Here is a 24,232-nt window from a genome sequence, read left to right on the forward strand (position 1 = left end):
TACAGTTCATCGTTATATCAAGAACAAAATATACTAAAACATGCTTACAATACGAGAGTGAACAAAAATAAAAGAACATTCAGTTAAAATTCATTCGATATGGTTTGCAATGTGACCTGCCGTGAGAATCAAAGACGTGTATGTTTTCTAAATAATATTCCCTCACGGATAATCTTCCTTCAGCATATGTACAATATAAGATACTATATGTATGCATAGATACACATGTATTCGGTATAATTTCGTCTGACAAAACACGAATTATCAACGTGGAAACCCACAGGTCGCCCAAGCTGAGAAGTGTTTCAAGCTCGCTTTGACTAAGTGGTGCTACTGTATCACAATTTCATCAACTTTTAAGCCCATGAAAGTGGGCGCAGCGATGATACTAATACTCGCCTTTTTGAAAAGGCAATGTGTCAGACTGTAGCAAGTCGTCGGATGACAGATTTGACCAATTTAAAAATTGAATTGTTTCAAGACAGATTCTGCTCACTTCAGCTAAATTCATTCGAGTCGCACCATGAGAAAAACAACATAGTGCATTTGTGACCAGCATGGGCCCAGATCAAACTGCCGATCCATACACCACTCTGGTCAGAATCCTTGCTGTTCGCTAATGCACTATGCTGGTTTTCTCATGGTGCGTCTCAATATATCTGGATACAAATATATGTATAAAAAGTAAAACGGTTTCGTTTTGCCAGTTACATATTTTCGACTTTTTTCTCGGTCTGACTAAAGTTGTAAGTTTGTCTGACTTAATGTCCAGCATTTTTGCTAAGGAGTGATAATTAATGCACCTCTAAAATACACTAGCTGCAAAACTGACATTCTGAGGTGCATCTGTGGTGCATGTTTGTGTTGTTTTCTTTCACAAAAGTCTCATGAAAACCACAGCTATCTGATACGGACTAAATCAGTGTGTATAATAATTCATGACAGACACTGCCCAAAAGTTTTAAAAAGAAATCTTAAAAGCTGAATGATTTGGAGAAAAAGCTTATATTATTTATTCATAGTAAAACATTTTCGATGTAATTTATGTTGTCGTTTTCCCCACAAACAATCAAAACTATTCGTTAAAGACTGAATCAGTGTGTATGTAAACTGGCAATGAAAAAGGATTAATTTTAAAACCAAAGCCGAATATTAAAAAAAAAATGCAAAAAAAGTTCTTATAGTTTATATTAACAATTCCTCAATTGTCACTTTCTTTGTAATATTTTAAACATTGATTAGCAGCCACAATCAGCGCTTTGAGCGCTTTGATTCTATTTAGTGTCTGTATGCCTACAATGAACATACAGCGACTTTAGAAACACATATCACACTATTTCTGAAATCAAATTAGATTTTTGACTGCACATGCCCCCAGCTGATGCTACAAACTGCAAAACTTTGAAGTTTCATTAAAAACATTATATGAATTTAGATCTAATAGCTCTACAATTATTTTACTTTTAAGCTTGAGATTTTACACAGGGAGTCTATGATAAAGTCTGAGTAAAATGTAATTATTACCCAAATGAAATTAGTATCATTCCGCAAATTGTTTCGGACATGTTAAAATAATGAATTAAAGATGAAATAATGGGTCGTTACAGGGGTATATGGGTCATTCTATAAATTTTTGAACTTTTAGCCCTAAAAAATGATAAATTTCAAAGCTTCATAATTTACAAAATTTTGGTTTAGCTGCATACAGACAGTTATTCTCAATTAGATAAACTAGTCCGCTGTGTGAGAATAGCGTTTTTACATTATTTTACATATTAGTTTCTCGTTTGCCTTTTCCAAACGTTTGTCATTACCGTAACAACAGATACAATTTTCTCTAACTATAGCCCTTATGAAATGGACAAAAAGCTGCGAACATGCCGCGAACATACCTATTAGCAAGGAGTATTCGCAAGATATTCGCTGCTACCGCGATCATGCTGCGATTGGTTTGATACTAGTTTGCGGGATATTCGCAGGAAGACCCATGATTGCGGCATGTTCGCGAGAAGAACTAATTATAATCTTTTGGTAAACTGTTACTGAAGAGCTTTTATAAGAGCAGGTAATTGTAGACCAATTAATTTGTAACATTATCTGTAAGGTCACAGTATGAGTCTGATATAATTTAGTTAATTACAATCAGATATTCTGGACATGTTTAGAAGGAAATCTGTGTGCATTACAGACAGTTTTCATAAGTGATTCTTAGAGGCTGATAGGAATATATACTTTTTTGTGGTAAGTCAGAAAATTTATGTTTAAAATCTATACTCGTATATCTCAATAAACATAAGGAATTTTGAAAATGAAATAGATATGCTTAACCTTTTGCAGAGCTGTATCAGATTATCTAAAAAGAAATATAAAACTACCATACACTTAATTACCTTATTTTGACAATTTCTAAGCGTGGTAAGTCTGATAATTAACATGTAAAACTATGACAGATTTGTAGTGATACATAGAACTTATAAGCAGTGTGAAGAAAAAACATTTGGATGAAATGAATACATGCACTCAGACAATGTTATTGAAATGACAAGTAACAGTTAATATTCAAACATATTTTATCATTAAAACTTTGTTTAAAACGCTCCAAATATGATATGAAAAAGTTCAGACATTGACAATTTGAATTTGTTACAACCTCAGTGTTCAAGTTTATTCAATAAATTTATATCCCTGATTCCTATTAATTTATTTGTTTTTGCACTTTTTCTGTACACAATTTCTGATGGTTTTCAGCTAGTTCGCGGCATATTTGCAGCAACTAGTTCGCGGGATGTTTGCAGCAACTAGTTCGCGGGATGATTGCAGCAACTTATTCGCAGGAAGTTCACAACTACATGTTCATGGCAACTTGTTTGCGGCAAAACTAATTTGCTTGTGAAAAGTGAACACCAAACGAACATCCCGCGAACAATTATACCAATTGTATCAAAAGTGTTCATGGCATGTTCGCTGGATATTCGCGGCATGATCGCAGCAAGTGTTCGCGGCAAACTATAATATTTCTGTAAGGGAACACACCTGAATCTGTCAACATTATTGAAAACATTATTTTGCGATACAAAAGTGTCTCAAAGGTTCAAAGACTTCGTAAAATGAAAATTATTTCTACACAGGTAAATATGAAAGATCTGCTAACAAACAGCGTTACGGAAATAACATATCACGGTTAGCAGGCACTATGTTTGACGTTAACATTTTGTTTTAAACTAAAAGTAAGGTTTCCAAAAATATTTTTAACATTATTGTATAAAACGTAAATTACAGAATTGTTTTCTGTAATGAAATCTCTTTTTTTAATTACAAAACTTCAAATTTCAACAACCACGTTACGGAAATAAGAGTTACGGAAATGACAATTAATTGTCTAAATTTTGTCACATCACTGCTTTATTTAGTCTAAATAAATATTTTAAATTCAAGGTGTGGGACCATGTACGCAAAATCTACAAGTGGGTGTTTAATAATGCTCTTTTAAATCTAGATACAGCAATTTGGCTAAAATAAGCGTTACGGTAATGACAAACAAAAAGTATGTATATATTCACCAAAATATAACATGTTGACCATCAGAATATACATATTCCATTATATTTTGTAAAAGACAAAGTTCTTTAAATGAAAACATCACAACAATTTCTTTTTTGACACCCCTTTAAATGTTAACTAATAAATACTTAAATCTGTTCAGATATAACAGGGATTCCACATGTGTTACGGAATGATGTAAAATTTGGGGACAGATGAAAGTCAATATGTTCTGTAATTTCTATGCCGGTTATTTTTATGATGTACTTGCAAGTAGCTCATAATTTATGCCAAGCAAACAAGTCCACTGAATTGCTAATAAACTGTTGCCTGCATGCATGTTTGAAAGTTCCCCCAAATTGACATAGATTCTTTATCCCTGGTCATGATAAAAGAGAGTTTTTACTAGAAATAAAATAAAACATTAAAATTAACAACTGATATCTGTCACATATGGTAACTAACATGCTTTATATTCATTTTTGTCATGAAAATTTAAAAAAAAAATACTTCAAAATTTGGGGGACATGAGTTCCTAAAAAAAATTAGAATGACCCACATGGGTCTTCTCCCATAAAATTATATACATGAGGGGGTTATACGGGTCCTCTCCCGTAAAATGGCTCGGTATTTAGACAAAGGGGAATAAAAAACCTGATGAAAAAATTTTGGGGAAAACTGCATGATTTTTAACAAAAGCACCGCCAAGCGGGGCAATAATTTACGCCCGAAGGGTTACATCAAGGATTGGAAGTAAAATTTCAAGAACTTGACTGTTGAAGCCCAAGGACAGAACACAAAAAGAAAAAATTTCCCAAAAAAAAAATTCTAAGTCCAAAAAAAAATTCTTACAGGTAAAGATATGTAAAAAATATCTAAAAATTTGGATTACCATCCAATGGTTGTACAACAGAAAAGTGGTCTCAGTTTTTCCCTACTGCCAAATAAAAAAGTTTCAAAATAAGTATTATAGTACAAAAAAAAGGGGAAGTAATTCAAAAAAATTTTTTGTAAGAGAACAAAAAGGGATCTCCCAAATAAAATAAGAGCACTGCAATGCATAGCATATACACAAAGCAAAGTCATTTATGACCTTCGACCCCTAAGTGTGACCTTGACCTTAAAGCGAGTCATCCAAAACATGCGCTCTGCACGTCCCTCATGTGGTGAACATTTGTGCCAGTTTCTTTGAATCCTTCAAGCAGTTTCAAGAGTTTACAGAGGGACACAGCAAAGTCATATATGCCTTTCACTCCTAAGTGTGCCCTTGACCTTGAAGCTATTTCATCCGAAACAAGCGCTCTACATGTCGTCTCGTGTGGAAAACATTTGTGCCAATTTTTTCTTGAAATCCTTCAAGCATTTTCAAGAGTTAAAGAGGGGGACACGAAACACACTCAATTGACCTTGCCCCCTAAGTGTGACCTTGACCTTGAAAATGAACATCCAAAACATGCCCTCTGCACATCATCTCAGTGTGGTGAACATTTTAGTCAAGTTTCTATGAAATCCTTCAAGGGGTTCAAGAGTTACAGAGCGGACACGAAATTGCTAACAGATGGACGGACGGACAGACAGACACCGAGACCATAACATAATATGTCCCTTCGGGCGTATAAAAAATAAATTTTCAGAGGGGAAGGGTACTGTTAAAGGCCCCTATTTAGAAGGGGGAAAAAAACCTCATCCATGTTTTTTTTGTTTTGTTTTTTACCAGTATCAAAATTTACCCATATGAATATTGATGTGGGCTCTGGTGCATGTTTTTGCCCTAAATTTTGCTGAGGCACGGGGGTTACTCCCATATTTGGCAATTGTAAACGTTTGAGTATTGGAGGTGGTAGCCTTCAAATTTTGAAATACAGGAAATCATTGTATTATGGTGGCCTCTGGTGCATTTTTTGGTCTCAATTTTAAGGTCGGAGGGGTACTCCCTCATTTGGCTTTTGTGCATTTTTGGCTACATTGACGTATGGAAGGGGTTATCCCTGTCATTTTCATTTATTTGTAATATGAACAAACATACGAGACGGGGCCACATAAAAGTCCACATGAAAATCCTTACCAGGTAGCGATAGGAAAAAAAAATTACACTAAAAACTGAATATAACTGTAATGTTGTACTACAGAAAGTAGTCTAAATTTTCCCTATGGCCAGTAATCAATAAGTTACAATATAAGCTATTTATAGTAATAACAAAGGGGAAATTATTCAAAATTAGGTTTCATGACACCCATTTCAGATGGTGAGCATTGTGCCAAGTAACATCAAAATTTCCCCCATGAAAGAAGAAAAAATGCTCCTGACAAAGCATTCTTATATCTGACCTTTGGGCCCCTAAGTGTGACCTTGACCTTAAAGCTATGGGTCTGCATGGATCTTAAGCATGACACTTCATCTCATTATGGGGAACATTTGTACCAAGTGATTCAAATCCCTTTATGGGTGGCAGAGTTATTTAATTGGACACAAAACAGACCCTATTAACCTTAACCTATACTGTGTTTGGTGCGCTGTAAAACCCAAATAAATAAATAAATAAAAAATTGACTTCTTAAGTGGTGACCTTGACCTTGGAGCTAGGGGTCTAGTCTTGTGCTGACATACTTGTCCAAATTATCACCCTAAGGTAAAAGAAATGGCCATGCCCCTGTGTCGAAATTTACTTACCATATGCTTTTTATATAAGAAACATAGAAAATACATATCGTTCTCATTATGGTAAACATTTATGCCAAGTTATTCAATAATAATTGTTGGTCGACACCTAAGTTACTGACAACTTATCATTTTTGTCAAATTATCCAAAGATATTTTTCATGTGATGAACAACTCATTCATAGCCCTGACATTGCTGGTCTTCATGAGGGTTTAAAGCTGTATTTAACTGCCATATTTTACAATGTACAAGTGCAAACGTACGGCGATTTTAGACAATGCCTGAAGGGAAAATTTGGGGGGTTATATTAAAACATAACAAGGCGTCCGTAAAGACAGCACACTCCACTTTTGGCAATTTGACAGTAAAATATGGTCTCAATAAGAGACGCTACTTAAAAGAATAATATACACCAAGGAGCATAATTCTGTCAAGAACACAAATAGAGGGTTTTTGGGATTGTTACCACACATGCACATCATGCGATGATGATGGTAAAGATATTTTAGGTTTCAAGTATATTTAATACAGTCCAAAGTTATGTCCAGAAAAACGAAAGTTTGTCAAGAAATTTAAGTAAGAAAGTGGCATAAACTTGGTCAAGAATACAAAAGAGTAATGAGGATTGGGTTACCAACACCTGCAGATGATGTGATAAAGATATATTTAAGTTTCAAGCTTTATCTTATACTGACTACTAATTAAAGTACTATTAAACTTATATCCAGGAAGCGAAGATTGCCAAAAAAATTTAAGTATGAAAGGGGCATAATTCTGTCAAAAATACAATAAGAGTTATGGGGATTGTTAACCACACATGCAGATTTGATTATAAAGAATAATTTTAATTTCAAGTCATTTCTTTTAAAGTAATCAAAGATATGTCTATAAACGAAGGTTTTCGAAAAAATTTAACATGAAAATAATTCCAAGTAAACAATTTTTGACCTTGACCTTGGGTATAATGAGCCTTAGCCCCTGCACTACCTTATATGCTGGGACAAATTTAATGTAAACTTACAGTAAGATAAAAGGAATAGTAACAAAGGGTATGCAGCAAAAGCAAATTTGCCGAAAACTTTAACCTTAAAAATAACCTAAGTATAACACCTTAGTGACCTTGACCTTAGTAAATGGGCCCCGCCCTGCACATACTTTGTATGCTGGACAATGTTATGTGAAGTTACGTAAGATATAAGCATTAGTAACAAAGATATGACAGAAAAACAAAGGTTACGAAAACTTTAACCAAGAAAGCTGATGCTGACGCCGGGGCAAATAGAATAGCCCCCTATTCTTCGAATAGTGGAGCTAAAAATGCGGTCTCTTAAATATATCTTTGCAGATCACTACATATTTTCGGTGACCTTGGTCGCATAAGAAAAAAAGTTCTTTAATAGAATTAATTTATAGTGAAAATTTTAGGGAGGAGGGATTTTAAATGGCGGTTTAATTGATCCCTGAAGTCTGAGTTAAGGACCCCTAGATTTAAAAAGTAGAGATTCCTTTGTGCATCATCCTGTTCAAAAAAGTTAGGTCAAACCCTGCTTCTTCTGTTATAGTAATGGCAAATGTTCAATACTAATACATTATGGCCATGCATTGGGGGAGGGGGGTTAGAGAAAGTAAGACTGTCAGGTTTCCTAGGCTACTCAATCCACCCTAAGTGCTTCCTAACAGTTGTGATAAAAAGGTGCAAAAACCTAACAGTAGCCTTGAAATTTTTCAGAAATGATGTCAGTTTTCCATCCACCTTTACTTTAAACTCTAACTTCCAAACTACAAAAACCCTAGACCTACTGTTAGTTTGTAACTATGTACTTGCATTTCTAAATTGTTTGATGAAAATCATGTATGATATCCCGCCCTATTCTGGAGACAAATTTCAGCCTGTATTTTGCAACAGGTGACAATGTCCCTATTATTATGCCCCCCTTTGAAGAAGAAGGAGTATATTGTTTTGCAAATGTCGGTCCGTCCGTCCGTAGACCAATCCATTTCTGGATGATAACTCAAGAACACAGTTTACTCTTGTGCCTAGGATCATGAAAATTGATAGTTAGGTTGGTCATGATCAGCGGATTACACCTATTGATTTTGAGGTCAGTAAGTAAAAGATCAAGGTCACAGTGACCCAGAACAGTTTAATATTTTCAGGATGATAACTCAAGAACACTTGGGTCTAGGATCATGACAGTTGGTAGGGTGGTTGGTCATTACCTGCAGATAACATCTATTGATTTTGAGATCAGTAGGTTTAAGGTCAAGGTAACAGTGATCCGGAAATGGTTTCCGGATGATAACTTAAAACGCTTGGGCTGAAGATCATGAAAGTTGACAGGGAGGCTGGTCATGACAAGTAGATGACCCATGTTGATTTTTAGGTCAGTAGGTCAAAGGTCAGGGTCACAGTGACTCGGAACAGTTAAATTGTTTCCAGACGGTAACTTGAGAATGCTTGTACCTAGGATCATGAAACTTAATAGGGAGGTTGTTCATGACCTGCAGATGACCTTATGGATATTGAGGTCATTAAGGTCAAGGTCACAGTGTCCAGATAATATCTCAAGAACACTTGTGCCTAGGATCATGAAAGTTGATAGGAAGGTTGATCATGACCAGCAGATGACTCCTGTTGATTTTGAGGTCAGTAGGTTCAAGGCCAAGGTCACACTGACCTGGAACAGTTAAACCATTTCAGGACAGTAACTTGGGACAGCTTGGGCTTAGGATCATGAAAGTTGATAATGAGGTTGGTCATGACCAGCAGATGATCCCTATTGATTTTGAGGTCAGTAGGTCAAAGGTCAAGGTCACAGTGACCTGGAACAGTTAAACTATTTCCGAACGATAACTTGAGAACGCTTAAGCATATTTTTCTTTTCTTTTTTTTTCTTTTTTTTTGGTTGGGTTTAACGTCGCACCGACACATTTTAGGTCATATGGCGACTTTCCAGCTTTGATGGTGGAGGAAGACCCCGATGCCCCTCCGTGCATTATTTCATCATGAGCGGGCAACTGGGTAGAACCACCGACCTTCCATAAGCCAGCTGGATGGCTTCCTCACATGAAGAATTCAGTGCCCCGAGTGAGGCTCGAACCCACATCAATGTCAGAGGGGCAAGTGATTTGAAGTCAGCGACCTAAACCACTCAGCCACGGAGGCCCCCTCTTAGGCTTAGGATCAGGAAACTTGATATGGAGGTTGATCATGACCAGCAACAGTCCTATTGATTTTGAGGCCATTTAATTCTTAAATTTGTAAAGGTAAACAATACCCTGAATTACCCATAAAACAGATTCTTTCATACCTATGATTTTGACCATTTCATCCCTAAATTTTATAGCCAGGGATTGCTTGAAAGAATAAATTAGGTAAAGCCATGGAGGCAAATGTAAAATATAATTGTAATTAACACATACCTTTATTTTTCCTATTACACTGATGCAAACATCTCAAATGTAATTAGGTCAATTTTATTAGTTTACCAAAAATTACTTAATCCAAAATAACTATCTATGCACAGCAAGTAGAGAAGTAATGTTTGTGTAAACTAAGTCATGAAAATTTAACACATAACTGTTCATTTATTGGTCATCCATACAGATGGTACAAAGTATGTCCAGGGGGTACATAATAGGAGATTGAATGAATAAACTTATATTATTATTATTTAACCCCTACCCCTACAAAACAAGGTTTTGAGAGTAATATTGGAATCACTTTATAGTTTTATCTATTAATCTGTCCCAAATAATCTAAGAGGATTGGAGGGATTCTCTGTTATATATCTCTTAGTGAGGGGTAGTGAGGGGGAGGGGGTGCAAAAGTGCAAGAAAAGCGCAGTTTTCACCCCCAGTTTTAAATGCCAGTGGGAACACTGGAATAGGGATTTTTATAGAAAAAAGTCTAACTTGATTTGCTTGAAATTATTCTAGCATTTACATAATTGAATTAATAAAATTTTATTTGGCATTTAAATCTATATGGTGGCATATTTCTGCGAGCTAGGTTACTAAGCTATTGTGATTCTTAAAAAGGTTATCTTGATAAAGCGAAGTTTTCTGAAAAGATTAATTATCTCGATAGCCGAAAGTTTCCGGGAAATATTGTTGGTAACTTAGTATCTTGATATTAGCAAGATCTTGATACTTTCAGCAATTATCTTGATATTTCTAACTTTCCTGAAAACTTTATCTCAATAGCATTTTCCTGGAAATAAAAAGCGTCTCTTGAAATCAATAATTTCATTATTGCATATTGTTTTCAGAAAAAATGCACAACTTTTCTAGAAAGTTTAGAATGTTATCTTAATAGCTACGAAGCATCTTATAGCCACCAAGCATCATATGGCAGTTTCAATCAAGCACTAATGTGAAATTTGTGCTAAAAATTATTTAACATTTTCAGGAAACAAATGAAACATCTATGAAATATTATGCTTTGCTGAAATGTTTTCAGAAAAATGCTCCAATTTCTTGGGAAGTTTACAATATCATCTGATAGCTATAGCTATCTGTGAAAGAAATATGCCACCATACAAATCAAAGAGAAGACCAGATGTTTGATTACAGGACAATGGAGTTGACCATGACTTGTCAATGTAAAGACTGTAAACCATTTAGGAAAACATTGCTGTTGAACAGATAAATACAAAACCATTTTTTTTCTATAATTGATACCAGTGAACACATTATTCTGATCTTTGAGTAAATAAAATGTTAATAATTTTCAGGTGAGTAATTGGTTTATTCATATTAAATAATAAACATCTATCTTTCTTTGTATATGGCTGGACTCCCCTCACTGGTAAAATGGTGTTCATGATTATCAAACTGCTCAACTACCACACTTTTTCTAACACATTTTGTATGACCTTGGCATATTAATATCACAAAACATCATCAAGTTAGTAATATTAGAGATAAAAGAATTTGAGAGTTAAAAATAAAATTTTCTATATTAACTATTTTCTTTGTGGTTGGAGCGGTATGTTTAACAACCCTTACAAAACCGGTTTCTGGCATGACAATGGCAGCACACTTGCTGGAAGCTGGAAACAGACTGGCTATTGGATGGCCTCACTGACAACAAACTGGCAACAACATGTTATGATACTGGCATAACAATTTCCATTTCTTGCAATAAACAGGCACTAGTGTCAGTGTATTGTCAGCTTCTGATTACAGACTGGCAACAATGTCACTGGATATAATTGACAAGATGTTTTTTGAAAAATAACATCTGACCTCACAATGGTAAGGATTTTCTGTCTGTCTGACAGTACCCTGGATATAAATTTACTCAGAGCAGATACTGACAATACACTGGTTACACACTGGCAATGCACTGGCAATATATCCATCTTAGCAATTTTCTCAACAAAAAAAGTATTACAAGACACCTTATTAAAAGACTCTTCCAGGCATTTATACCACAAAATTGTATTGCTAGACAGTAATGAAAATGGCTGAGTATTGATTTTGTTCCTTCTAAAATTATTTTCTGAGTTTTAAATAGTTTTCCAGCATTGATGGGCACTTTGTAAAGGTACTTTTTCATAATTGTACAGTTATTTGTTTATTATTGTAACACAGAATCTGTCCTCAACAACTATTTTGTGCTAAACAGAAATAGTTGCTAAACAGATATAGAAAATTTAAAAGTCATGTATTTTCGCCACCCGGTAAAATTAAACATGCTGATTTACTATAATCTTGGTCAAATATTTTGATGTTCTTTTGATTTCAATATTATATTATTAATAATTGAAATATTGTAAATCTTAATTTGTAATAAAACTGACTCACATGCAAATGAAGGTTTTAAGTTACAGGCTGTACTGCACATTATATTCATATTAAAGATAAATATAAAAGAACCAGTATAGACCTACTGGCACTGAACTGTAAACAAACTTTAATAGCAGTAATACAGTCAAAAATGTGCTTCTGTGTGGTGCAGTCAAAAGAAGTCCCTAATAAAAAGATCCTAATTTTTTACCAATTTTTCGAGCATTAAACCTGGCCAAATGGGCATTATTTCACTCGTGGAATGAATTTTACATAAAATAAGACACTTTTCATGCCTATATTTGCATGTTTTCTAGTTGTTTACTCGAAAACAAAAGTAGGGTGTTTATTCTGCAGACCGCTTTCTGAAATGTGGCAGTGTGACATACATGCCATATCTCCCGCCGGGATGCTTTTTCTTCCGTATTTTCAGTATATCTCCCGGTCTTCCGCCGAGACATGAAAACCTCCCGTAAAAAAATAAATTCAGAAAAAAAGTCCTCTGTCGAAAAATCGTATCTCGGACCCAATGTAGACCTTTAGCAAATACTTGAAATTCAATATCGAGTAGCCCGGAAATACATTTCAAACATAATTTTCATATTTGTCTATAATCCCTAGCTTGTTTATCGAGAGATACACGCCTGAGGCATTAATTATCTTACCACCTACTGTCACCATCTGCAAACAATTAATCATTTAATCTTACCCGTAGGCACTGGCACCAGAGCACCAAACTGTGCTTTAAATTATGCCAAAATAAGTTTTAAACAAAAATAATCCAAAAACAAACTCAAAAACGCAGATTTATTGATATGCCCCATTTCTGCGTTTTTGAGTTTGTTTTTGGATTATTTTTGTTTAAAACTTATTTTGGCATAATTTAAAGCACAGTTTGGTATGACGTACCGTTTGGGTCAAAAGTCTGAAATCGCTCGAGCGATACCATAATACACGGTTAGCGTGTAAATTTACACGCTTACCGTGTATTTCAATCGGTAGATCTATAAAAGTACACGCTCACCGTGTATTTTTACGCGTTTACGGGTAAAATATACGCTTAGCGTACAAATTTATACGCTTAGCGCATATCGCTCGCTTGAGTTACACTTTTAAATAAATAAGCCAATCAAAATACATGTTACAAAGGAAGAGATTTATAAAGTTTATGATTGGATTATTACTTTTAAGGAATTTAAGGAAACATACATAATATTTTCAGTATTGCCACTGTAAAGATAATTTCAGTCAAGTAGTTTATTCTACAGTATATATGCTTTGATTAAAGACATGTATATTTTTTTATCATATCTTACCTGAACAGCCTGCTTTATTCTTATTTTGTCAGAAAAGAACAAGCATTTCCAGTCTAATTCCACACATCATACACATATAAAACTTGTACTTTACATTTTAAAATGTCATTTGTTATCATATATCTATTTTTTCTACAACTTCAAATAATATATATATAAATAATAATAGTATTTATTTTTCCCCGACTTGAATGACATGTACATAATTGTGGGGGGGGGGGGGGGGGGGCATCGAGCGGCTTCATGTCACTGAAGTTGCTGTTTTAAGTGATCTCTACCGGAAATCATTACGTAACTATTATGCAAAATGACATGATAAAACATATGTCAACTAGGTTATCAAGATCTTTTCGAGGTTCCCTAATTAGAGCGGATCATAAAATTTACTGAAGCATATAAGATGGCTTTGATATGATACAATTTAATGCCTTCGGTCACCAATGCCACTATATATGAACTCATACGGATTAATATATCACGTGGCGGAGCTGTCTTGTGAAACGAAAATAAAAATGTCACAAGATATCTAGTATTCTAAAATCTGTAAGAATATATTTGGAAATTTAATGGACATTTATTTTTAAAACGATGAAAGTGTAGTAACAAAAATGTAAATTCGTTAGATTTGAATCAAGGACTTTAATTACTTACTGATGGGAAATACCTAATATCTGGAACACCTGATACGTATTAGACCTTCCTGCTAATATAAATCTATAATTTTTTATTTCTTATATTTACATTCTGGATCATTTTCATATCGAAAATGTATCGTGCGCAAAGTCATTATCTTTAATTTAATAGAATAATTATGATAAAGCTGAATTCCGCCAAAAAAATAGAACAAGATTTCAAGTCTAGAACACCCTTGCCTGCTACACGCACCCCCCCCCCCCCCACCCCCTCAAATCTGACCGCTGCCATTTGATATTTTCAAATAAAAACTTTCAATTCGAAGAATCAATAGAAATGATAAATAACAATTCTAAGATGATTACTATTTTTGAATACGGAATGAATTGATCCCCACTTTAGTATAAGTGGATACAAAATGAAAGGCTGGATTTAATTGATTATTTCATTTTCAACTTATATTACAAGTATCATGCAAGCTTATTGCGGCAGGTTGTAAGTTCTGCGAGGTCGAGCAAGGAAATAAGGCAAAAACTTTGGTTTAAATAATTGATCTTCAAATGTTCCATATATAATTATTTTCCATTTAGGCAATACAAATTTTAGACATTTCGGCTATGAAATAATATTCTCCATTTCGTTGTATTAATTATCCATTTTAGTAATAAGTTTGATAGTTACATGTATTTGTGGCACGACCCATTTGCTTATTTTCTTGGCTGTACATGTACATTTTTGATGTTTGTTAGTATATATGTAAACAGTAATAAGCAATAAAATATGATTAAACTCGAAGTTTAATAAAAAAAATTAAACGCATAATATATATTTCCTAGGCTTCGCGTGGCCGGTCGCCGGCTACCCAGAAATAAATATTATCCATTTCGTAAATGAAGTTATTCTCTATTTCGTTGTAGTTATAAATTATTATTCATTTCAGTAATAACTCTGTTAGTTACAGGTACGCATGATAAATATTACATGGGGTTCGCACGGCCGGTCGTCGGCTACCCAGAAATAAATATTATCCATTTCGTCAATGAAATTATTCTCCATTTCGCTGTAGTTATCAATTATTATCCATTTCAGCATAAGTTTGTTAGTTACAGGTACGCATCATATACATTACTGGGACTTCGCGCAGTCGGTCGTTGGCTACTCGGAAATAAATATTATATATTTCTTCAATAAAATTATTCTCCGTTTGGTTGTAGATATGAATTATTACCCATTTAATAATATATACACTCGTTTAAGAAACTACTGCTGTCTACATTTTTTTCATATGGATACAGAAGACGATCATACTACTGGTCCGCGGTGAATGCAGTCATTTTTGCAGTTCTAAACTAAATTTTGATTGGTCTGTTCGCTCGAATTCTAAATATAGAATCGGGTCAACAAAAATACACGTTGAGCGTGTAAATTTACACGGTGAGCGTGTAAATTTACGCGCTTAGCGTGTAATTTATACGCTGAGCGTGTAAAAAACACGCTTAACGTATAAATTTACACGGTGAGCGTGTAAATTTACACGCTTACCGTGTATTATGGTACCGCTCGAGCGATTTCAGACTTTTGACCCAAATGGTACGCCATAGTTTGGTGCTCTGGTGCCAGTGCCCGTAGGCAATTGTAAACATGCGAGATTTTAGACTGATTCAATAACATCAAAGCCACTGATCCGTAATTTTTCAAAACAATATGTAAACCAGTCTTAAAATTACGTCATTTTACCGCCATCTGCCAAAGTGTACTTTCGTTTTCGCTGACCTTAATATTTATCGGGAAACACTCTTTTCCCGTATTTATCGAGCCATCAGAGGATGAGACAGGTTAGTGCTAACACCGAGTTTATGTTTCTCAATTTAAATTCTTGCACAACATGCAAAAAATCGACAACAACTTAACAAAATTGGCGAGTTAATGTCACACTACACAGAATTTCGGACAAACATGAATTCGGATAAGTGAATTTTATGAAATAAATTGCAATTCATATTGCCCGAATAATTGACTGCCATTCCTTTGTGATATTGTCATGTTGCAATAATTAACAGGAGAACAATTCCCAGGTTAAATACATGTAAAGAAATGACTGCCCTTAAAAGACTGTTTTGACATGATATCTCCGCAATCTTTTGAGTATTGTATGCTTAAACATGTCAAAAAGATCACTCTCCCCAGATGCAGAAGCATCAACACATAAAGCAAAAACAAAGTTCCTGGTTCAATCTTTCATGGAATTCTGAATTTCCTTGGATTAAGTTAAGTGCTATAAGTAATAATCATGCATTCTGTACACAACTGTTGGCTCCACTTATCAATTCAATGTAAAAAAAACTTGATGATTTTTTCATGAAAATGGCTATTTAGCGCGTAAAAAGTGAGCGGATAAAAGTCTCCCTTATTTTTACCCGAATCTCCCTTAAAAAAAGCCCTGCTGAGGCAAAACTCCCTTATTGACCGTCTGAAAATATGGCATGTATGGTGTGAGGGTACCTGAATTCAGTTGACTTGCATTTACTGCATACTATTCAACACCCTTTTTAGCCCACCTGTCACATAGTCCCGTGCGTCCGTCCGTGCGTCAACAATTTCTTGTCTGCACGATAGTGGTTTCATTTCTGATTTTATTTTAACCAAACTTGCACACAACTTGTATAACCATAAGATCTCGGTTCCTTTCTTAAACTGGCCAGATCCCATTACAGGTTCCAGAGTTATGGCTCCTGAAAGGGCCAAAATTAGCTATTTTGACCTTGTCTGCACAATAGCAGCTTTATTTATAATTTGATTTTTACCAAACTGGCACACAACTTGTATCACCATAAGATCTTGGATCCTTTGTTGAACTGGTCAGATTCCATTATGGGTTCCAGAGTTATGGCCCCTGAAAGGGCCAGAATTAGCTTTTTTGACCTTGTCTGCACAATAGCAGCTTCATTTATGATTTTATTTTAACCAAACTTGCACACAACTTGTATCACTATATGATCTTGGTTCCTTTCTTGAACTGGCCAGATTCCATTATGGGTTCCAGAGTGATGGCCCCTGAAAGGGCCAGAATTAGCTATTTTGACCTTGTCTGCACAATAGCAGCTTCATTTATGATTTGAATTTAATCAAACTTGCACACAACTTGTGTCACCATAAGATCTCGGTTCCTTTCTTGAACTGGCCAGATCCCATAATGGATTCCAGGGTTATGGCCCCTGAAAGGGCCAAAATTAGCTATTTTGACCTTGTCTGCACAGTAGCAGCTTCATTTATGATTTGATTTTAACCAAACTTGCACAACACTTGTATCACCACAAGATCTTGGTTCCTTTCTTGAACTGGCCAGATTCCTTCATTGGTTCCAGAGTTATGGCCCCTTAAAGGTCCAAAATTGGCTATTTTGGCTTTTGCAGCCATATAGAGACTTCATTTATGGTTTTATTTGATACAAACTTCCAAAATATTTTCAACAACAATAAATCTTGGATTCCATGACAAATCAGATCCATTCGTAGGTTCCAGAGTTATTTTATATCTGATTACCTCCCCTGATTGTAATCAAAATGGATTTATATCAGTAAGTACTTATAGGACCTATTTGAAATTTCATTATTGTCATTAGTTGGACTGAGCCAATGAGGGTAGATAACTATGGACTGATTTTATGTCAAATTACCTCCCTTCATTTCAAATTAAAATGGGTATATCTCCGTAACTAATGAAGATACTGATCTGAAATTTCATTTATGTCAACAGATTTATTTGGCAGATCCTTCTTTTGTTAACTTACAGTCATTGTTTTTAATTACTTCCCTTTTATGTTACTATAAATAGCTTGTTTTTAGTAACTTTTTTATTATTGGCCGTAGGGAAAAACCGAGACCGCTTTTCTGTGGTACAACATGGATGGTACCTCCAATTTTTAGGTGTACTTTGACATATCTGTACCTTGTAAGAATTTTTTTTCTTTTTGGTTTGATTTCTTCCCTTTGTTGTTCCTGTCCTTTGGACTTAGATTTTTCTGAGGACCTTCTTGTCCTCAAGTGCAATGATAACAGGTGAGCAATATAGGGCCATCATGGCCCTCTTGTTTCTTTTTGTTTTCTTGAAGTATAGGTTATAGATCATTTATTGACTTTCTAATGCAATTAAGTTTGCCAAAACGGAGCATAGCGTAGTGAAGGCAAAACTTAATGCATTAGAATGTTAATAAGTGTATCTATAACCGACTTATAGATAAAACGCTCCTTTTCGTCAATCAGCAACATCTCTGTCTCAAGTAAACTAAACCACATAGGGAACCCTTCTCTGAAATTATCTTAAATCAGTAGAAAGATATTTTTTTTAATTTGCACATTTGTACATAGTGACTTTTTACAATATCTTATTAAAAGATCTGTTTCCATTTTATTTTGCAAAGGTGACTTTGAGAAAAAAGTTTAAAGATTTGAATTTCATGATTTGAATTTCCCTGGGAGGTGTGGCCAACATTGTCTGTACACAAAATCATGAATACATAGTACACGACTCACTTATCGAGTTTCCATACCTCATGGTTTCCCTTGGTTTTATCATCAATGAAGATATAGAGGATAATTGTTGGTTTCGGTGTAATATCACGTTATAATTTCACCGAGTGGGCACCAAAAGTGATACTTTCACGAGTGGCGCAGCCACGAGTGAAAATAACAACTTTTGGTGTTCACGAGTGAAATTACCGTGATATTACATCGATACCAACAATTTTTCTGTTTATTTATGTCTAAAACTCTACTTTGTTGTGTTTATTTCAATAAAATGTCGAAACTTGCGGAAAATTTATGAGGAAGCATCGCAAAGATGACGTCATTTTAACGACGTCATCGTCATATTGTTTCGCTTTCAGTACGTTCGGTAACTTTTTGACGCTAATCCGGGTATCAGATTAGATATTTCACTAAGTGGCCAGTGAGTTTATCAGGATGTAATTCACCGTTATATTTCGATAAACCACCGAAAAACATAAAATAAAAGTCAGTAGTCTATCCAACACAAAGAATAACTCATTTTGAATTCATTTTAGACGCTGTTTTATTCATGGTATTTTTGACACCAAAAAGAATTGAGAAAATCTTAAACCTGGCATTGGTTTTACTTGAACATCAAACTGTCAAAATAAGGATATTAGCCTCCTTTATTGGGTCACTGATTAATGCTTTCCATGCAGTCCTTACTTATACCCCAGTCACACTTACGGCGCGGATAGCTACGTCTAGCCACGGATAGAAACGTAGTAATCCGTATCGATCCGTACCTGAGCCGTACCTTAAAGTAGTAATCCGTACTAATCCGTACGACTCTGGTATGGATCGATACGGATAACTACGTTTCTAACCGTAGCTAGACATAGCTATCCGCACTGTATGTGTGACTGGGGTATAAGACATTTACGAATTAAGTCTACGTGGACTGTGAACACCTAAGACGATCGATTTTTCAAGGGGACCGTCTCAACATGATAATTTTAATTTATGTGTGGTAGGAAAACATTCCAATAATGATGGTAAGGTCTGGCTTATTATGTTACCGCACAGGATTAGATTTGGATATGTCTGTCCGCCTGTCTGTTCGCCAGAGAGGTGTTTTGTTATGCATATCGCAAAAAGTATTTGATCTAGCGTCATAACACTTTCCCGAAAGGTTCTTCAGTATTATAAGTTGCGCATCTGCGACAAAGTTGAAAAGATGAGCTTATCTGTTCGCAGTGTATCCGTATTCCATCGTCGTCGTCGTCCGAAATGAAAATAAATCTTAACTGCTGGGATCAAAATGTAGGTCAGCAGGTAAAACATTGTGAAAACTGTAGAAAACGTAATATCTTGCGTCTCCATTCCTTTGTTGTTATTATACGCCCGAAGGAACGTATTTTGGTGTTCGTCTGACCGTCTGTCTGTCTGTGTGTCCGTCTTAGGGGTCAAAGGTCATATAACTTTGTTTCGAGTGCGATGTGTAACTCTTAAACTGCTTGAAGGATTTAAAAAAAAACTTGGCACAAATGTTCACCACATTGAGACGACGTGCAGAGCACATAGCTCGCTTCAAGGTAAAGGTCACACTTAGAGGTTAAAGGTCACATGACTTTGTTTTGTGTTTATGTTGCTTTGCATTGCGGTGCTCTTGTTTTTATTTGGCAGATTCTTTTTTCTTTTTGTTCCCTTACAATATTTTTTATTGAATTACTTCCCTTTTATGTTACTAGAAATAGGTTATTTTGTAACTTTTTATTATTAGCCGTAGGTAAAAACCGAGACCACTTTTCTTTGGTACAATATGGATGGTACCTGCAAAGTTAAGGTGTATTTTGACACATCTGTACCTATTAATAATTCGAGATCTAGTGGACTAAGATTTTTTCGGGGAATTTTTTCCCTTTGTTGTCATTTTCCTTAGGACTTCAACAGTAAAGTTCTTTAAATTTTGCTCCAATCCTCTGATATTTGACTTTATCAAAACCTTTGGGGGCCTCCGTGGCCGAGTGGTTAAGGTTGCTGACTTCAAATCACTTGCCCCTCATCGATGTGGGTTCGACCCTCACTCGGGGCGTTGAATTCTTCATGTGAGGAAGCTGGCTTATGGAAGGTCGGTGGTTCTACCCAGGTGACCGCTCGTGATGAAATAATACACGGAGGGGCACCTGGGGTCTTCCTCCACCATTAAAGCTGGAAAGTCGCCATATGACCTATCATGTGTCGGTGCGACGTTAAATCAAAAAAAAAAAAAAAAAAAAAAATCAAAAACTTTTACCAAAAATTCTAAGTTGAAAATCACAGTTATGAAGATTGTTTTTCCTGGTGTAGACTTCGATAGTAAATAACTATTTTAAGTTTAAAGTCAATAGCTGTGATAGTAACAGAGACATTTGACTTTATCAAAAACTTTAACCAAAAAATTCTAATTTAAAAGTGGGCATTATTCTGTCAAAATTCAAATCAGAGTTATAGGGATTGTTTCTCCCGGTGTAGACTTTGCTAGTAAATAAGTATTTTAAGTTTCAGGTCAATAGCTTTGGAAGTAACAGATATATTTGACTTTATCAAGAACTTTAACCAAAAATTCTAAGTTAAAAAGGGGCATAATTCTATCAAAATTCAAATCAGAGTGACGCAGATTGTTCTTCCTGGTGTGGACTTCGATAGTAAATAAGTATTTTAAGTTTCAATTCAATAGCTTTGATAGTAACAGAGATATTTGACTTTATCCAAAACTTTAACCATAAATTCTAAGTTAAAAGGGGCATAATTCTATCAAAATTCAATCAGAGTTATGGGGATTATTTTTCCTGGTGTAGACTTCGATAGTTAATAACTATTATAAGTTTCAAGTCAATAGCTTTGATAGTAACAGAGATATTTGACTTTATCAAAAACTATAATTAGAAAGGGGCATAATTCTGTAAAAATTCAATCAGAGTTATGGGGATTGTTCTTCCTTGTGTAGACTTTGATAGTAAATAAGTATTTTAAGTTTCAAGTCAATAGCTTTGACAGTAACCGAGATATTTGACTTTATCAAAAACTTTAACCAACGGAGACGCCGACGCCGACGCTGGAGCAAATGCAATACCTCTACTTTTTCTTCGAAAAGTCGAGCTAAAAACAGGCACATCCAAATCTTATATCACCTACCGCATAGTGATGATATAATAACTCAAACCCTATTGCCGTTATAAACTCTTTTTCATATCACGCATAATATAATTAAACTATGTTGAGACGGTCCCCTTGAAAAATCTATCGCCTTAGGTGTCCACAGTCCACGTAGACTTAATCCGTAAATGTCTATAAAGAAGCACCTTACACTATAGGATCCTTGAACAGGGTAAAGTTGAAGCACTGAAACAGTCTGATGGTAATTTTGAGGGTACAGTTACTATTGCCCCACAAGTTAGGGATGAAATAAACTGGTGATTCAAAAATGGGAAAAAGATCTGTCAAGATCCAGTTTCAATGGCTATACAAGCAGGTGCTTCCACTAGTGGGTGGGGTATGTTCCTGAAAGATTCAAAACAAACAACAGGTGGAAGATGGTCGTCAGAAGAACGCGACCAGCACATCAATTATCTTGAATTACTTGCAATTTTCTTTGCATTAAAATCTTGGTGTTCAAATAAAAGGAATATTCATATAGCTGTACAATCTGATAATATAACGGCTATTTCCTACATCAATAACATGGGTAGAATGTGTTCACACAGCATGGATAAGTTATCCAAAACAATTTGGGACAGATGTTTAGATCAAGACCTTTTCATTACAGCTTTTTATTTAATAAAGCGGGTCAGAAAATATACATGCAGACTATTCCTCTCATCATTTTTCTGACACAACAGAATGGAAATTGAAAACTGATATTTTCCATAGACTTACAAAACAGTTTTTGAATATTTTACTCCTGATGTAGATCATTTTGCTTCGTGCTTAAATGCACAGCTTGAATGCCTGGGGTATTGTTGCTTTCTCTGTAAACTGGGGTAACTTGGGAAACCATACATTTTTCCTCCCTTTAACCCTTATCATATGCTGGACATGATTTATTCTGCCTTTGTGACCAGTGCAGATCAAGATCAGCCTGCACATCAGGTCTGATCATGATCTGCACTGTTTGCCATTCAGTCTGAGTATCTTTTTGGTATGTACCCCTTCTAACAGTTAATGTTACTGTCCAAACTGAGTGATGGACAAGCTCATTATAGAAATTTAGCAGAGTAAGGGTTAATCTGATAGATAGGATATTAAACAAAATTAATTATTTAAGGATGATCAGGTTGAAAAAGCCATCCTTATCAGTTGCTCATTTCATATATAACATGACTGTTCCATCATTCATTTCAGGCAATACCATATATCATTCGAATGGGTTTTCACTGAAAATTAACTGACTGAATAGCGAACAGTGCAGACCATGATTACACTGCACGGATGTACAGGCTGATCTTGGTCTGCACTGGTCGCAAATGCAGAATCACTTGCCGCCAGCAGGCTAAGGGTTAAATATGTCAAGCCTTTCATTAGTTATTGTCCAGAAACCATAAAAACCAACGGACCGACAGACCGACCAACCGACAAGCTCACTCCTATATATACCACAATCTTCGTTTTTGGGGGTATAATTATGTTAGGATTCGCTAGATTAACAAGACTTATTTTGATATGCTAGTAATTCTTTTTGTGAGAAGTTGAAACAATGCTTCGCCATGTTTGGCATGCCAAGTTTTTTCTTGGACTATTTCAATTATTTTAAGGTCTATGTCTTCAATTTTTATTTCTAACAATGGCCAAATTAAATGTAAGTACAAGAACATGCATGCATTTCTGTTTATTTATTTCACTCCATGTACTACACTAACATAAACCAGAGACCGATGGTCCCTCACCTGAAGGCTAAGCCTAGCATATTATTTATATTTTCTGACAGAGATTTCTCATTTTACCAAAGATGTCTCATGTTACCGAAATCACGGAAACAAACATTGTGACCAAGTTTTAATAGGATCTTAAATGCGAATTGAGGAAAAGATGTATTCACTTATATTGACCTACCGTATGTTCTTATAGTTTCTAGCCAGAGGTGACCCAGTTTTTTAAGTTTTTGTCCCAAGATTTTAATGAGGCAAATATTGAAAACATGTTTCATGAATATCCAATGTAGACAGTAGCCTTTTATGTTTTAGTAAGCTGATTGTTAATAGACAAAAGATAAATTGCTAACAATAGCTCATTTTAACCTATGGTTCAGGTTAACTAAAACAGGCTTATTATCAACTTTACTTTATGCATGACATGTCAAAAGTCACAGGCATAACTAAATAATTGCAGCTTTTACATAAATTATATTCTACTCCAGCTATGCTGTGTACAAGTGTTGTTGTTGGTTGGCAGCCATAGATCATTTGAAGCACATTAATAGAAAAAACAGGTGGACAAGAAAGGGAAGCCATAATTTAGGTATCTTTATAAAAGTTTGTTGTTGTTTTTTTTTGGTCAAAATAAGAGCTCAAGTATCATTTATTTAGTGCAGACAAGGGGATAATATAATAATCTTTCAATGGTTGACTGTGCGGATTGAAATATATCTGGCTTGAGGATAACTGCTTAGGCTGTCGAACCTTCTTACCTGAGAGCCAGATATTTTCTATGAACACCTACAACCAGTGGAAGATTCTTTTTCATGCACATCATATTCATTAAATATTATAAAAGATAAAGCAAATGTATTTCTTTTAGCTCATTAAACCCCCACAAAACGAAGTTT

The 24,232-nt window shown here is 35.1% G+C and overlaps 1 protein-coding gene across 1 annotated transcript in view; it reads left to right on the top strand.

Moving 5' to 3' along the window:
• Window positions 1–15,589: 15,589 nt before the first annotated feature.
• The window catches only part of LOC128558679 (uncharacterized), a 39,666-nt gene continuing 31,023 nt past the window's right edge, over window positions 15,590–24,232 (top strand). The window contains exons 1-2 of the mRNA XM_053548718.1: window positions 15,590–15,777; window positions 23,825–23,925. The gene's annotated coding sequence lies outside the window, so the exon portion shown is untranslated. The remainder of the gene's footprint in view (window positions 15,778–23,824; window positions 23,926–24,232) is intronic.

Source organism: Mercenaria mercenaria, chromosome 7, assembly GCF_021730395.1.
Source record: "Mercenaria mercenaria strain notata chromosome 7, MADL_Memer_1, whole genome shotgun sequence".
Taxonomy (NCBI): Eukaryota; Metazoa; Mollusca; class Bivalvia; order Venerida; family Veneridae; genus Mercenaria; species Mercenaria mercenaria.